This window comes from Mirounga leonina, unplaced genomic scaffold (assembly GCF_011800145.1).
Source record: "Mirounga leonina isolate KUSES-001 unplaced genomic scaffold, KU_Mleo_1.0 Mir_268, whole genome shotgun sequence".
NCBI classification, from domain to species: Eukaryota; Metazoa; Chordata; class Mammalia; order Carnivora; family Phocidae; genus Mirounga; species Mirounga leonina.
In genome coordinates, this window is record NW_023270649.1 from 4,233,660 (window position 1) to 4,250,161 (window position 16,502).

The following is a 16,502-nucleotide window of genomic DNA, read 5'->3' on the forward strand; positions in this document are numbered from 1 at the left end:
TGTAGCTGTGTAAATTGAATGGCATGTGAATTCCATCTTAATGAAGGTGTTACCAAGAAAAGAAATGAAGTCCTTTCTCAGGGGCATGCAGTGAGCTTGTTCCAAAGGGACAACCAAGAGGCCCTGGAGGGCCTCCAGAGTGCCTCAGGATTCCCTTAGCAACATGGCCAAGGAAAGTTGTAGCCACAGAGCCATGGCACCAGTGACATCCCATGAAATGGGAATCCACAACACATTCCTTCAGTACATCCTCAGCTTCCTTCTTTATATGCTGAGTGCATGCAACCTGAGCAGCTAGGAGGCGGACCATAGACCACAGACCTCATGCCCCTCATGGCTTTCCCCCTTGCAAAAATCTTTCGGAATAAAACTCTCTCCTGACTAAGTCTGGATTTGGTTTCTGGTTGTTTGTTTTTATTTGTTTTGCGTTTTGACGCCCAAACCCACACGGGGCTCTCAGGATTAAATTGCCAAGTGGTTCCTCCCAACACCATCATTAGTTCTTACCCTGGCCTACTTTCCTCAACACTGATGGAATTGATTTGTTAGGACATCTCCTTGCTTCATCTGTGGACTCCCTCCGTCCATCCTCTGTTTTCTTTTAACAAGTTGAATTACCACTGATAATCAGATTCTCAAAACACAGCAATCCTTGGAGAAGCTGTTTGATTTGGAACTTTTGGAAGAAGGTAAAAGGACTTTTTTGGTGATGATGCAGCCTACGGTCTATGATGAGAACTGTGACTTTCTGCCACACGGTGGGTTACAAAAGATATACCTTGTGTTCTCACATGCCCACTGAGCAATGCTTGAGCAAGGGATAGAGGGAGCCATGTCCCCTCAGAGCTGGCTGGGATTTTTTCTTGGTACTTTCTTCTCGTTCCCCAGCTGATCTGTACCCAGAACTCTTGCTTTTAACTGAGTTAGTTTCTATTTGGCATTTTCTTGAAGTGCTGAGTGTTTACCCATGCATTTCTAGCCAGGGCTTCCCACCACACAGGGACAGGGACGATAACCATAAGTCCTTTGTATTATGTGAACTAATGTTCCTCCGTAGTCTTTTGGGTTGTTGGTTTCAACCCCTTCCTGTTCTATATTCTGTGGGCTGTTCTAAGGAAAGAAGCAGGTCTGACAGCCATCACTTCAGTCTCCTGAAAATTTGACTCTACGTGAAGGAGGAACTGAATGTTTGGGAACTCTTTGCCAGGTTCTTCATCTGTGTCCTTTTCCTAAAACCACAACTGTTCTAACCACACAGAAATAAGTGGCTCACATTAGCGTGCTTATTCTGGTACTTTATCAAGAACTGAATAGTGGACCTAGATCTATATTATAGGCAGTTTCTGGGCTTTATTTACAAACAGAGTGCTTTAGACAAAGTCTTTTGCATAATACAAATAGCAAGTGATTATTCTCAAATGGCCATAATACTCCTAGTCAAAAGCTCTTTCAATTGAAATGGCATTAGCATGCATCTTATTTTCCAGAAAATGTATTGGAAACTGCAGGAGAAAGGTCCATTCTCTGTGCCTTTGGGAGAACTAAGCTACTGAATAAAGAGGAAAACCGAGTCGTTATTGAAAGACCTGATTCTCTACTTTGGAGAGGTTTGATAAGATTATTTGATAAGAGTCTTGGGCTCCTTTGTGTTTGGAGCGAGGCACTGATGAAGCAGGCAGGAGTAAAACATTGAATAAGATACGGTTCCTTCTCTAAGGACATTTACAATCTACTTTTATGAACATTCCAGTCAAGAATCCCCAACCACCATGTGAGGGGATGACACATTTCTAAGTTTGGGTTTTTTTCTTTTTCCCTGCTCCTAATACCATCCAAATCTAGTGCCTTCACCAACAAAATGATGATATCCACTGGGACCCAGACAATAGTCTAAAGAATGGAAAGCTGAATAACTTTGTCCTCTGTGTGATATCTGCTTGATTATTCTAAAAAAACAGAAGTCGATGACTGTTTTTGCACTAAATAGTCACAATCCAAGGCTCTCTGCTTTGATTTAAGGCTCTTTGGGGTCACTGAAGTGTCATTTGGAAAATTGCTTCCTGACACATAATATTATGGTAATGATCCCCTAAAGCCTGGCATAAAGGCTCTGCCATGAGAGCTAACAATTTATTTTCTTCCAAGTATGGTTTTAAAACAAGAGGCAGCTGGGGGTCAAGAGAGAGGCTCTGGGTTATAACAGGCTTAATGCGACCCTTGGAATTTTTTTAACATGCTTGGGAGGAGAAAGATTGTTCATAAATACTCATTTACAGAAACAGTTCAAGAGACACAGAAAAGATAAATTCTTACATCTGAGCACACAATTATAACCTAATAACAATATAAATAAGGAGAAGAGAGGAAGGTGCTAGAATTTTGGGGGTAAGGTTAGAAGCTGAGAGACCTAGATTCAAATCCCAGCCTTGCCTCTCATTGATTATATCCCTTTGGTTTACAAATCAAGCTTTTTGAGCTCAGCCACCTCAGATAAAGCAGAACCACCTGCCTCAAAGACAGGGGTGAAGTTTAAATGCAATATTGTGAGCAAAAGCTAAGAAGCAAATATATAGTGTATGTACATAGACTATGTGTATGGTTTATGTACCTAGTGTAAACTCAACAACTGTACTGATCACTGTTAGTATTACTATTATATAGGAGTTATACACAAAATTATTACATACACAGGGCCAGGTACCATGCTCTGCTCCATATCTGAGATAGGTAGTGTGATGTACATTTATTTTGTCTAGGCTATGGTGCCAGTATTCGGCTGAACACTAGGCTAGATGTTGCTGTGAAGGTGTATTTTAGATGTGATTACATTTAAATCAGTAGACTCTCAGTAAAGCAGATTATCCTGCATAATGTGGGGGGGCGGAGCAAGATGGCGGAGGAGTAGGAGACCTGGATTTCGTCTCCTCTCAGGAATTCAGCTGGATAGGGATCAAACCATTCTGAACACCTACAAACTCAACAGATCGAAGAAAAGAAGAGCAACAACTCTCTCATCAGAAAAGCGACCACTTTCTGGAAGGTAGGACGTGCGGAGAAGTGAGTCCGAGGCGATATTCAGGAGGATAGACGGCGGGGGAGGGGCCTCCGTCGGCCGCTTCTGGCAAGTGATAGAGCCGCGGAGCACAAAATCGGAACTTTTAGAAGTCTGCTCCGCCGAGGGACGTCACTCTGGGGGCTAAGCGGGGGGTAGAACCCTCCGGGACAGTGTGGTGTCAGGACCCTCGGGGTCACAGAAAGACCAGGGGTGCCTGAGTTTGGCAGAGCTCCCAGGGATCGGAGCGGGGAAGCCGGCTGCAGAGACAGAGCGGAGGAGCGGGCTTTCAGCTGGGGTGGCCATAAACCGTGATCCGCGGCACAGTCGGGCCCCTGCTCCTCCAGCAGGGACCCAGCAAGCGGCAGATCTGGGGAGACTCACCTTCCTCCCCCGGGAGGAGCCGCGCGGGAGGGCACCGCAGGGATCTGCTGGGTTTGAAGACTCCACACCCAGTCGGGTGCCAGAGATAGAAACGCGCGGTCACAGGCCGGGTGAGCACGGAGTGCGGCCGGAGACCGGGGAGACGGGAGTGACTGGCGGCTTTTCTCTGGGGCCTCACTGAGGAGCGGGCCCGAGTTCTCGGCTCCTCCGGGGCGGAGATTGGGAGGCCGCCATCTTCACTCTCCGCCTCCAAAGCTGGACGGAAAGCTCGCAGGGAACAAAAGCCCCGGAGAGCAAACGCGAGCAGATGACTTAGCCGGGAGGGGGCAAGGGCGGGGCAATTCCGCCCCCGGCAGAGACGTTTGGAAACCACGGCAACAGGCCCCTCCCCAGAAGATCAGCGAGAACAGCCGGCCAAGACCAAGTTTACCGATCAATGAGAACGGCAGAACTCCAGCACTAGGGGACTACTGCACATAGAAGTCACGGCTTTTTTACCATGATTCTTTAGTCTTTTAAAGTTAATTTTTTTTAACTGTCTTTTTGTCTTTTTATTTCTTTTTCAATTTTTCTTTTTCCCTTTTTCAACCAACATCTTATCAATCCCTTTTTTAAAAAAAAAAAAATTTTTATTTTTCATTTTTAGAGTCATATTCTATCCCTTAATAGTAGTTACCCATATTTTTGGCTTATATATATAAGTTGTTCTCTCTTTAAAATTTTGAGATAGTTTCTTCTAACAGATTAAAATATACCCTAAATCTCTAGTATATGGTGTTTTCTATTCCCCTGCCTGATCACATCCTCTCCCTTTTTTTTTCTTTTTCTTTTTTCTTTTTTTAAATCCTCTTCTTTCTTTTTTCAAACAACTTCTTATCAATTCCTTTTATAAAATTTTTTAGAATTTCCATTTTTACAGTCATATTCCATCCCTTCATCATATCAACTCTTATTTTTGTACATATATAAGTTTTTCTTTCTTTAAAATTTTGGGAGGCACTTTCTTCTAAAAGACCAAAATACTCCCCAAATCTAGTGTGTGGCACTGATCTATATACCATATAGATCATATTTGATCACATTCTGGTTTTTTTGTTGTTGTTGTTTTGTTTTGTTTGTTTTTGTTTTTATCTTTATCTTTTTCTTTTTTTTCTTTTTCTTTTTCTTTTTTCTCTCTTTCCCTTTCTTATCCCACTGCTTCAGGTATTTTCTGATTTGTTTAGAGTATATTTTCTGGGGACGTGGTTACTCTGCTAGCATTTTGTTCTCTCATTAATCTATTCTCCTCTGGACAAAATGACAAGACGGAAAAAATCACCTCAACAAAAAGAACAAGAGGTAGTACCGACTGCCAGGGACCTACTCAATACGGACATTAGTACAATGTCAGATGTAGAGTTCAGAATCATCACTTTAAAGATACTAGCTGGGCTTGAAAAAAATATGGAAGTTATTAGAGAAACCCTTTCTGGAGAAGTAAAAGAGCTAAAATCCAACCAAGTAGAAATCAAAAAGGCTATTAATGAGGTGCAATAAAAAAAGGGGGCGCTAACTGCTAGAATGAATGAGGCAGAAGAGAGAATCAGTAATATAGAAGATGAAATGATGGAAAATAAAGAAGCTGAGAAAAAGAGAGATAAACAACTACTGGATCACGAGGGCAGAATTCGAGAGATAAGCGATACCATAAGACGAAACAACATTAGAATAATTGGGATCCCAGAAGAAGAAGAAAGAGAGAGAGGGCCAGAAGGTATAATAGAGCAAATTATAGCAGAGAACTTCCCTAATTTGGGGAAAGAAACAGGCATGAAAATCCAGGAAGCACAGAGAACCCCTCTCAAAATCAATAAAAATAGGTCAACACCCCGACATCTAATAGTAAAACTTACGAGTCTCATAGACAAAGAGAAAATCCTGAAAGCAGCTCAGGAGAAGAGATATGTAACCTACAATGGTAGAAACATTAGATTGGCAACAGACCTATCCACAGAGACCTGGCAGGCCAGAAAGGACTGGCAGGATATATTCAGAGCACTAAATGAGAAATATATGCAGCCAAGAATACTATATCCAGCTAGGCTGTCATTGAAAATTGAAGGAGAGATAAAAAGCTTCCAGGACAAACAAAAACTAAAGGAATTTGCAAACACAAAACCAGCCCTACAGGAAATCTTGAAAGGGGTCCTCTAAGCAAAGAGAGACCCGAAAAGCAACATAGACCAGAAAGGAACACAGACAATATACGGTAACAGTCACCTTACAGGCAATACAATGGCACTAAATTCCTATCTTTCAGTAGTTACCCTGAATGTAAATGGGCTCAATGCCCCAATCAAAAGACACAGGCTAACAGACTGGATTAAAAAACAAGACCCATTGATATGCTGTCTGCAAGAGACTCATTTTAGACCCAAAGACACCCTCAGATTGAAAGTGAGGGGGTGGAAAACCATTTACCATGCTAATGGACACCAAAAGAAAGCTGGGGTGGCAATCCTTATAGCAGACAAATTAGATTTTAAACCAAAGACTGTAATAAGAGATGAGGAAGGACACTATATCCTACTTAAAGGGTCTATCCAACAAGAAGATCTAACAATTGTAAATATCTATGCCCCTAACATGGGAGCAGCCAATTATATAAGGCAATTAATAGCAAAAGCAAAGAAACACATCGACAACAATACAATAATAGTGGGGGACTTTAACATCCCCCTCACTGAAATGGACAGCTCATCTAAGCAAAAGATCAACAAGGAAATAAAGACTTTAAATGACACACTGGACCAAATGGACTTCACAGACATTCAGAACATTCCACCCCAAAGCAACGGAATACACATTCTTCTCTAGTGCCCATGGAACATTCTCCAGAATAGATCACATCCTAGGTCATAAATCAGGTCTCAACCGGTACCAAAAGATTGGGATCATTCCCTGCCTATTTTCAGACCACAATGCTTTGAAACTAGAACTCAATCACAAGAGGAAAGTCAGAAAGAACTCAAATACATGGAGGCTAAAGAGCATCCTACTGAAGAATGAATGGGTCAACCAGGAAATTAAAGAAGAATTAAAAAAATACATGGAAACCAATGAAAATGAAAACACAACTTCAAAATCTTTGGGATGCAGCAAAGGCAGTCCTAAGAGGAAAGTATATAGCAATACAAGCCTTTCTCAAGAAACAAGAAAGGTGTCAAGTACACAACCTAACCCTACACCTAAAGGAGCTGGATAAAGAACAGCAAATAAAGCCTAAACCCAGCAGGAGAAGAGAAATAATAAAGATCAGAGCAGAAATCAATGAAATAGAAACTAAAAGAACAGTAGAACAGATCAACGAAACTAGGAGCTGGTTCTTTGAAAGAATTAACAAGATTGATAAACCCCTGGCCAGACTTATCAAAAAGAAAAGAGAAATGACCCAAATCAACAAAATCATGAATGAAAGAGGAGAGATCACAACCAACACCAAAGAAATACAAACAATTATAAGAACATATTATGAGCAACTCTATGCCAGCAAATTAGATAACCTGGAAGAGATGGATGCATTCCTAGAGATGTATCAACTACCAAAACTGAACCAGGATGAAATAGAAAACCTGAACAGACCTATAACCACTAAGGAAATTGAAGCAGTCATCAAAAATCTCCCAAAAAACAAAAGCCCAGGGCCAGATGGCTTCCCAGGGGAATTCTACCAAACATTTCAAGAAGAATTAATACCTATTCTTCTGAAACTGTTCCAAAAAATAGAAATGGAAGGAAAACTTCCTAACTCATTTTATGAGGCCAGCATTACCTTGATCCCAAAACCAGACAAAGACCCCATCAAAAAGGAGAATTACAGACCAATATCCCTGATGAACATGGATGCAAAAATTCTCACCAAAATACTAGCCAGTAGGATCCAACAGTACATTAAAAGGATTATTCACCATGACGAAGTGGGATTTATCCCTGGGCTGCAAGGTTGGTTCAACATCCGCAAATCAATCAATGTGATACAATACATTAACAAAAGAAAGAACAAGAATCATATGATCCTCTCAATAGATGCAGAAAAAGCTTTTGACAAAGTACAGCATCCTTTCTTGATCAAAACTCTTCAGAGTATAGGGATAGAGGGTACATACCTCAATATCATAAAAGCCATCTATGAAAAACCTACAGCGAATATCATTCTCAATGGGGAAAACTGAGAGCTTTCCCCCTAAGGTCAGGAACACGGCAGGGATGTCCACTATCACCGCTGCTATTCAACATAGTATTGGAAGTCCTCGCCACAGCAATCAGACAACAAAAAGAAATCAAAGGCATCCAAATCGGCAAAGAAGAAGTCAAACTCTCACTGTTTGCAGATGATATGATACTTTATGTGGAAAACCCAAAAGACTCCGCCCCAAAACTGCTAGAACTCATACAGGAATTCAGTAAAGTGGCAGGATATAAAATCAATGCACAGAAGTCAGTGGCATTCCTATACACCAACAACAAGACAGAAGAAAGAGAAATTAAGGAGTCGATCCCATTTACAATTGCACCCAAAACCATAAGATACCTAGGAATAAATCTAACCCAAGAGACAAAGGATCTGTACTCAGAAAACTATAAAATACTCATGAAAGAAATTGAGGAAGACACAAAGAAATGGAAAAACGTTCCATGCTCATGGATTGGAAGAACAAATATTGTGAAGATGTCAATGCTACCTAGAGCAATCTACACATTCAATGCAATCCCCATCAAAATACCATCCACTTTTTTCAAAGAAATGGAACAAATAATCCTAAAATTTGTATGGAACCAGAAAAGACCCCGCATAGCCAGAGGAATATTGAAAAAGAAAAGCAAAGCCGGCGGCATCACAATTCCGGACTTCAAGCTCTATTACAAAGCTGTCATCATCAAGACAGTGTGGTACTGGCACAAAAACAGACACATAGATCAATGGAACAGAATAGAGAGCCCAGAAATGGACCCTCAACTCTATGGTCAACTCATCTTTGACAAAGCAGGAAAGAATGTCCAATGGAACAAAGACAGTCTCTTCAACAAATGGTGTTGGGAAAATTGGATAGCCACATGCAGAAGAATGAAACTGGACCATTTCCTTACACCACACACAAAAATAGACTCCAAATGGTTGAAAGACCTCAATGTGAGACAGGAGTCCATCAAAATCCTAAAGGAGAACACAGGCAGCAACCTCTTTGACCTCAGCCGAAGCAACTTCTTCCTAGAAACATCGCCAAAGGCAAGGGAAGCAAGGGCAAAAATGAACTATTGGGACTTCATCAAGATAAAAAGCTTTTGCAAAGCAAAGGAAACAGTCAACAAAACCAAAAGACAACCGACAGAATGGGAGAAGATATTTGCAAATGACATATCAGATAAAGGGCTAGTATCCAAAATCTATAAAGAACTCATCAAACTCAACACCCAAAGAACAAAGAATCCAACCAAGAAATGGGCAGAAGACATGAACAGACATTTTTCCAAAGAAGACATCCAAATGGCCAACAGACATATGAAAAAGTGCTCAATATCACTCAGCATCAGGGAAATCTAAGTCAAAACTTCAATGAGATACCACCTCACACCAGTCAGAATGGCTAAAATTAACAAGTCAGGAAACGACAGATGTTGGCAGGGATGTGGAGAAAGGGGAACCCTCTTACACTGTTGGTGGGAATGCAAGCTGGTGCAGCCACTCTGGAAAACTGTATGGAGGTTCCTCAAAAAGTTGAAAATAGAGCTACCATATGATCCAGCAATTGCACTACTGGGTATTTACCCCAAAGATACAAAAGTAGGGATCCGAAGGGGTACGTGCACCCCGATGTTTATAGCAGCAATGTCCGCAATAGCCAAACTGTGGAAAGAGCCAAGATGTCCATCGACAGATGAATGGATAAAGAAGATGTGGTATATATATACAATGGAATATTATGCAGCCATCAAAAGGAATGAGATCTTGCCATTTGCAACGACGTGGATGGAACTGGAGGGTATTATGTTGAGTGAAATAAGTCAAACAGAGAAAGACATGTATCATATGATCTCACTGATATGAGGAATTCTTAATCACAGGAAACAAACTGAGTGTTGTTGGAGTGGGGGGTGGGGTGGGAGGGATGGGGTGACTGGGTGATAGACACTGGGGAGGGTATGTGCTCTGGTAAGCTCTGTGAATTGTGCAAGACTGTTGAATCTCAGATCTGTACCTCTGAAACAAATAATGCAATATATGTTAAGAAAAAAAGAAGAAGAAGAAGGTAGTGGGAGGGGAAGAATGAAGCGGGAAAATCGGCGGGGTGGACGAACCATGAGAGACGACGGACTCTGAAAAACAAACTGAGGGTTCTAGAGGGGAGGGGGGTGGGAGGATGGGTTAGTCTGGTGGTGGGTATTGAGGAGGGCATATTCTGCATGGAGCACTGGGTGTTGTGCACAAACAATGAATCATGGAACACTACATCTAAAACTAATGATGTAATGTATGGGGATTAACATAAGAATAAAAAAATAATAATAAATCCTGCATAATGTGGTTGGGTGGGGAGTGGATGGGGGCCGGGGTGGGTCTTATCTAATCATTTGAGGGGCTTAGGAGCAATGACTGAAGTTTCCCAAAGAAGAAACAATTTTTTCTCAAGACTGCAACATAGAATCCCTGCTGAATTTCCAGCCTTCTGGTCTACCCTGAAGATTTGGGGCTTGCCAGCCCCTACAATCACGAGCCAATTCCTTAAAATAATGAGAGAGAGAGAGAGAGAGACAGAAATACAAATATAGCTGTCTACAGAGACAGAGACAGATCTCTCTAGATGGATAGATAAATAGATGCAATAGAATTATAGTTATCTATATAGTATAGGTCTCTCTAGATAGATGATAAATAGATAGATCCAATAGAACTACAGTTATCATTGTATAGACAAAGATATATTGGATACACCTATGCACCTGTCTGTCTTTCTATCTAGGGAGATCTATCTCTGGCTCTCTCTACAGATAGACAGATCTATGGATGGATAGGTATATATATACCTATATCTATGTATCTCTATATCTCTATCTATAGATATCCTATTTGTTCTGTTTCTCTAGAGAACCCGATTAATTCAGGCAGGGAGAACCACAAGTAAATAGGCTATCTGAATGCTCTGTGATGGGTCTCACTATAAGGGCCACTTAATGCTGTCTTTGAAGGACTGGATGTCGCTGCCCAAAAAGAGGGTTGAAAATGAGAACACCCTTTAATGGGTAGATACCAGGGGAGGATCAGCTAGAGGATTAAGAAGATAAATAAGATATGTGGGGAATGAGGCCAAGCAAGACAAGAGGGAAAGCTTTCCCAAGGGAAGGAGGGTTCATCTGATGGGAACACTAGAAAGTGTACATCAGAGAGAGGAATATGTGCAGTGGGGAGTTCAGGCAGGTGTTAGTATGGCACGAAGACTAGATGCAGGGTGTGGCCATGGAGGTGGTTGGAGAGGAATGAAGGAGCAGATCCTGAAGGGAGAAGACCAAGAATTCGTAAGTGCGACTCCCGTGAACCTCTCAGGGTCCAGATCTATGGCTGTCCCTGGGAGAGCACTGGAGGGCAGTGGTGGCCCCCGGGAAGAGCCAGGCAGTGGAAGAAAGGTTGAAAACGTGGAAGTGTTTGCTCATTGTAGAACAGATGTCCCAGACGGAGAAGAGTAGTGAGAGGCTGGGTCAGGAGCCTGGAGGATGGTGGGGACCAAGAGTTCAGGAGACGTAGTTGTGATGACCAGATGAGTTCATCTCCCAGGCAGGGATGTGGGGAGCCCTAGTCTATGGTCTCAGTGGAATCACCCAGGGAGCTTTACAAATACTGCTGCCAGGGTCCCACCCCAGAAATACTGTGGTTACTAATGTGGGGTGCAGCCTCAAGCTGAGAATGTTCAGAACAAGCTGCCCACATCAGGCTCATGTCCAGTCAAGGGTAAGGACTATCCCAGTCCAATTGCAGGTCAGGAGAACTTTACTTCCCAGGACTCTCACACTTACAGAGAGTAGCTGCTTTAGCTGCTTTCCCTGGCAGTAGGGGAACTCCAGGTGCTTGGGAATATGTTTACCTTGGCCTGAGATCATTGTAATTCTGAGTGTGTTCTGACACCCGTGGGTGAATAAACTCTGTGTTCTAGATGGGGTCCTCTGGAGTATGGGTTGCTTTACCCTGGAGCCAAGAAAAAGCTCTAGGTTCAAAACAAGCGGCATGGAAACTCTCAGGCAGAGGGTCTTTTTTCTGAGTCTCCTGGGAAAATCAGAGTATAGAATTCTCACTTTATACTTGAAAAAGCTGCAGTCTCTGGTATTTGGGGGATTCCAGACCTTCTGAAAGGGACCATCCATAGTCCATGAGATAGGCATTATAATCTCAGTTTTAAAGATGAAGAAACCAAGAAATTGAGAGGAAAAGCAAATTATCTCTGGATTATCCATCTAGTACATTGAATAGTACATTACTTATGTATTGCAAAACGGATCGCTGGGGGGCTATCCAAGTCTGTCCCGACAAAAAGCCAAGACCTGAGTTCTTATTTTACTCCAAAATCAAGGATATGGGCATTGATTCAGTAATCCCATCTGAAATTTGTTTTTTTAAGGAGACAAAAGAAAGAGAGAAACTTAACTGATATTGGAAGCATGAGTTTTATATGGATGTCCCATGTGGTTGGACTGGTGGCAGAGTGCGGAGAGATCTTACCATGAAGATCCCCACACATTTGAGGGGAACTGACTTTTCTGTCCCTTGAACAACAGAACTCCAGATCTATGACATGGTTTTGACATTCGAGGAAGGTAAGGTGTGAATCTCCTAACCGTAGCTTAGAGTCTACGATCCGTAGACCAATGGTGGTGCCAACCCATCCTCTGCAGAGAGAGGTTTGATTTATCCATCAACCTGTAAGGCTGGGGTTGGCTGGCTTAATATGGGGCTGTGTCCAAGGAGTGGAGGGTAAAGGGTGATCAGATTCCATCTCTTTCATGCCTTGTATGTCCAATAGACTATCCTTCATCATCACCAAAATCTTGCTCACATATCAGTAGTGGCCAATGTAGTCGACTCACCTCCAGGATTAACTGAGACCAGCAACTCCCCAAATACACTGACTGTCTTTCCTAAAAACAACAGACAGCTTTGTTCCTAAAGCACCTGTGAGGAGAAGGCTGTGGGGTCCCTAAGAGCAGAGCAGGTATGAATGGTTCCAAAAGCACCCAAACGGTGAGGTATATGATTCTAAACCTTGCTGCTCACATAAATTTCCCCTAAAGACATTTGTTCCTAAAATGGGTGTAGGCACTGCATCTCACTGTGTGTAGACAGCAGGACAGCCTGGTGGTCCACCTCCACCAAGCCCACATGTGTCATTGTCTCTTGGAGGCTGCACCAAGACTGACTCTCTCTTGGTGAGCAACCAAGTGGGTGTGAAGAAATGTCCCCACGGAAGGCCCATTCTACGAATAAAGGCAGATCTCACCTGCTCTTTGGAACAGACCTCTTTGCAGAAGCTAATTAGCCCTTAAACCCTAGTACAACTGTGGGACACAATCTACTGTATCTGGTAAGATTGAAGACGTAATCATGCTTCTAAACACAGAGTACTTCCCTTTGTCTAAGCAAATCTGAATAAAAAAAAAAGTATCAGTTAAAAGTTTTTTTTATCAATAGATCTTTTTTATTGTAGCTCTTACCAATAGATTTTTGACTTAACACTACATAACAATGGAGCTGCCATTCATGAATCATGTAGCTATTTTGTAAGATCAGGTTTTGGAAGGTATGCTGTTATGTAAAACTAAAAGTTTATACAATAATTACTCTGTGTTACGTAACGTTGTAGAATGCATGAAGGTATGTGCAAAAGGCCTCTTGAAATTCATATTTCTTTTTGGCAGAAAAAAATAATTTTGGAGACTCCTATCGGTGGGAAGTGGGCCCGTAGGCAGATGGACCTTGGACTCTGGCAAACTTCAGAGTAGAAAGACTGTAACTCGGGCGGGATATGATGGCATGCAGAATAGGCTAGGCTGTCTGGGTTGGGCCTCTTTGCATTCATCTTCTAAAATGAAACTGCCCAAGAGAATAATTATTCATGTTTTCAAAGAAGGGAATAGTCAGTGCTCTCCATGTGGCTGCAAACTCAGATTTCCAGGATCTAATTGAGACACGAACTTAACAAGCCAAACTTTTTATCCATAAAGGTAGACTAAAAGAAAAGAGAGAAAAACTTGTAGGATGAATGGGGTCAAGAGATGTCAGAGAAATTCCTAGATTTGGCCCCTGCAAGGGTCAAGGTCACACCCCTGACAAGATGGTGGTCCAAGCTAATGGCGTGGGTTGGTGGATCCATTCACACAGGCTACAGTCGATGGTGCCCCTGCAGCTGTGGTGTGGCTCCTGGTATAATTCTCGGCATGAATGCACACAAGGAGACTTGGAATAGCCCTCCTGAAGTAAGGTTAAACATCATTCTCTCAGCTACCTCCTCAGAGAATTCTGAATGCAGGTTCCATTAAAAGAACAATACAGCAACAAAGGGACATCCTACTACGGTTTATTTAGAGATTTCAACCCACCTTACACCCTCTGGAAGAAAATTACAGCTTCTCATGTGCCTACCATTCTAGGAGCCAAAATATCAAGGTGAAAACCCTCCCCTCTGATTGTCTGAGCATGGAAAACAAACAAAATAATTAATGATTCGAAAAGCATTTCAAACATTGGCGCACAGGTAGCCATGCAAAACAGGGAAGATTCTGTTTGTAAATTCCAATCACTACCTAGAAAGACTTTAAGGATTCATATCCTAGGCAACAGAAATGTGCTCTGTAAAAGAAATCTTCCTACATGCTTTTCTATATTTATATATAGTTAAGCTTGCATTTAAACAAATGAGGACTTTCTTACCTCTCTGCCCAGTGGTCCTTCAGCAAACCAGCTTCCTGTTCTCCAAGTCACTCCACAAATGGGCAGAAAGAACTGGATCCCATGTGGAAACCACAGGCTGCCCCTCATCTAAGAGACATAGAAACTTTCATACCAAGACTTCCAGTTGTGGATACTAAGATATTAGTTGCTATTATCTTACAGGAGAGAGCTTTGTGCAAGACATCCTTGACCCACAAATAGGAAACTGGCTTCAGTGACTGAGAATCAATAGTATGCAGTCATGGAATTGGTTCCCCATAACAAAGACCATTTCTATGTTGACACGCATCTTTTCTGGTTTGAAGAATAATCAGTGGACTAAATTTGAGACACCAGACTGCATTTACTGCAGTCATTGGATAAAGTATTATTTTCTTTCCTCGCACTTTGAAGTTATGATTTTGGACCCTCTGATCATCAAGGCAAAGGATATAAACTAATTGCAAACTCTCAGGAACACCAAAGCTAGAACATCCCAGGGACTGCCACCTGAGACCTTTGCTTGGTGCTCTCCATGTGATGCTGCTCGTTGGTTAGTGATCTAATGAACTGAAGGCAAGGAGGAGGAGGAAGAGTCTCTACTAACTGATGCTAAAGTGCTGAGGCCCTTATCCTCCCAGACCATGCAAAGGTCCACCATAGCAAAGGAAGTCAGCACAATGAGAAAAGTGTGGGATCCACAGTGAGAATATGAATGTGAGCACCATCATTTTGCAATATGGTGACCATGGATTTGGTAGGGAGACGTCAAAGTACTTCTGGGAATGCGTTTGGGTTCCAGGCCCAGGTAACCTTCTCTTCTAGCAAAATGCATCATCTTTCCCATGAGCTTGGACACTGAAGTTTGGGGGCCAGAGTCTCAGGCTGTCATGAAGCAGTATTTCTCTGATGAATCCTCATGCAGCAAGAAGCAAGTCAACGGTGCTTCAAGGACATGCAGCATTCAGTGAATGGGCTGATGGCCATGGGTTCAAGAAACTTTCAGTAGGAGAGAAACTTACTTTAACCTCCATCTACCTTCTTCATTTTTCAAACCCAATTCTGCAGAATACACTATAACCCTCTGTATATCCTAAGATGCTACCTCCTGGAGGCCTTTTGGTGCTTCAGTGATGTCTTTAGTGGAGCCCAAGATAGTTTTTATGTTGAATTCCATCTTCAGCGGGCAATACCATGTGGAGTTCTTTCTAAAAGAAAAGAGAGGAGAACATGAATCAAGAATGGAAACATGGATTTGTTTTTCCCTCTGTCATTAACATTTGGGAATAAAAAAAGTAGCCAGTGGTTTAATTGTAGTCTTCATTAATTTTTAATAAATTTGTACCCTTGTCCAGATTTAAATCACCACTAAGGAATGAGAACGCAGCAATAGTTGGCTCAATTTAGGTCAGATGTTGGTAATGATGTTTAAACAAAGATTATGTAACAGAAAAAATGAATGACAATGATCCTCTCAGAGCCTCTCAGATTAAAAACCCAAAACAACAACAAAAGAAAAGCAAAGAAGATACAAGAAAAGAAGAAAAAAAAAACCTTTCAAGAATCAATTCTGGGCCATCTTAGCCAAGGAATATTTTTACAGATTGGGATGATTAGTCATGACAGAACTAAGAAGTCACCATGAGCAAAAAGGTAAGACTTCTGATACAGCAGAAAATGTGAATTGTATTCCACAATCTAGGTTTCCTGTGTCTTGATAAAACTGTGTCCACCTTCCACTACCAAGTCCATTCACTGACCTCATGACCTCTGAACTTCAGATGTCCAGGCTTGGACCTCAGAACAACTGCTAAATAGGATTGCTTGTTAAAGATCCAGAGAAGCTCAAAGCAGACACCTCCACGATCACATATCAAGGAACAGGTGGAGGATAAGCATTGTTAGACAAGAAATAAAGCCTCAAGACTCATGGCATTATATCCTTGAATATTCAGTATAAAATGTAATGTTATAATAATTTATGTCATGTTCTCTGACAGTATATGATATGTGTGTTATCTTCCAAATTATGTCTCCTTGCAGCTAAATCAGCAGGCATTTGATAGGAAAAATCAATGTACTGTGATTAAAATATTTCAAAATAAATACGATGCA

The 16,502-nt window shown here is 41.8% G+C and overlaps 1 long non-coding RNA gene across 1 annotated transcript in view; it reads right to left on the minus strand.

Moving 5' to 3' along the window:
* Window positions 1–15,702, minus strand: part of LOC118026688 — a 101,993-nt gene extending 86,291 nt beyond the window's left edge. The window contains exon 1 of the long non-coding RNA XR_004683650.1: window positions 14,388–15,702. This is a non-coding gene — a long non-coding RNA (uncharacterized LOC118026688). The remainder of the gene's footprint in view (window positions 1–14,387) is intronic.
* Between the last annotated feature and the right edge of the window lie 800 nt (window positions 15,703–16,502).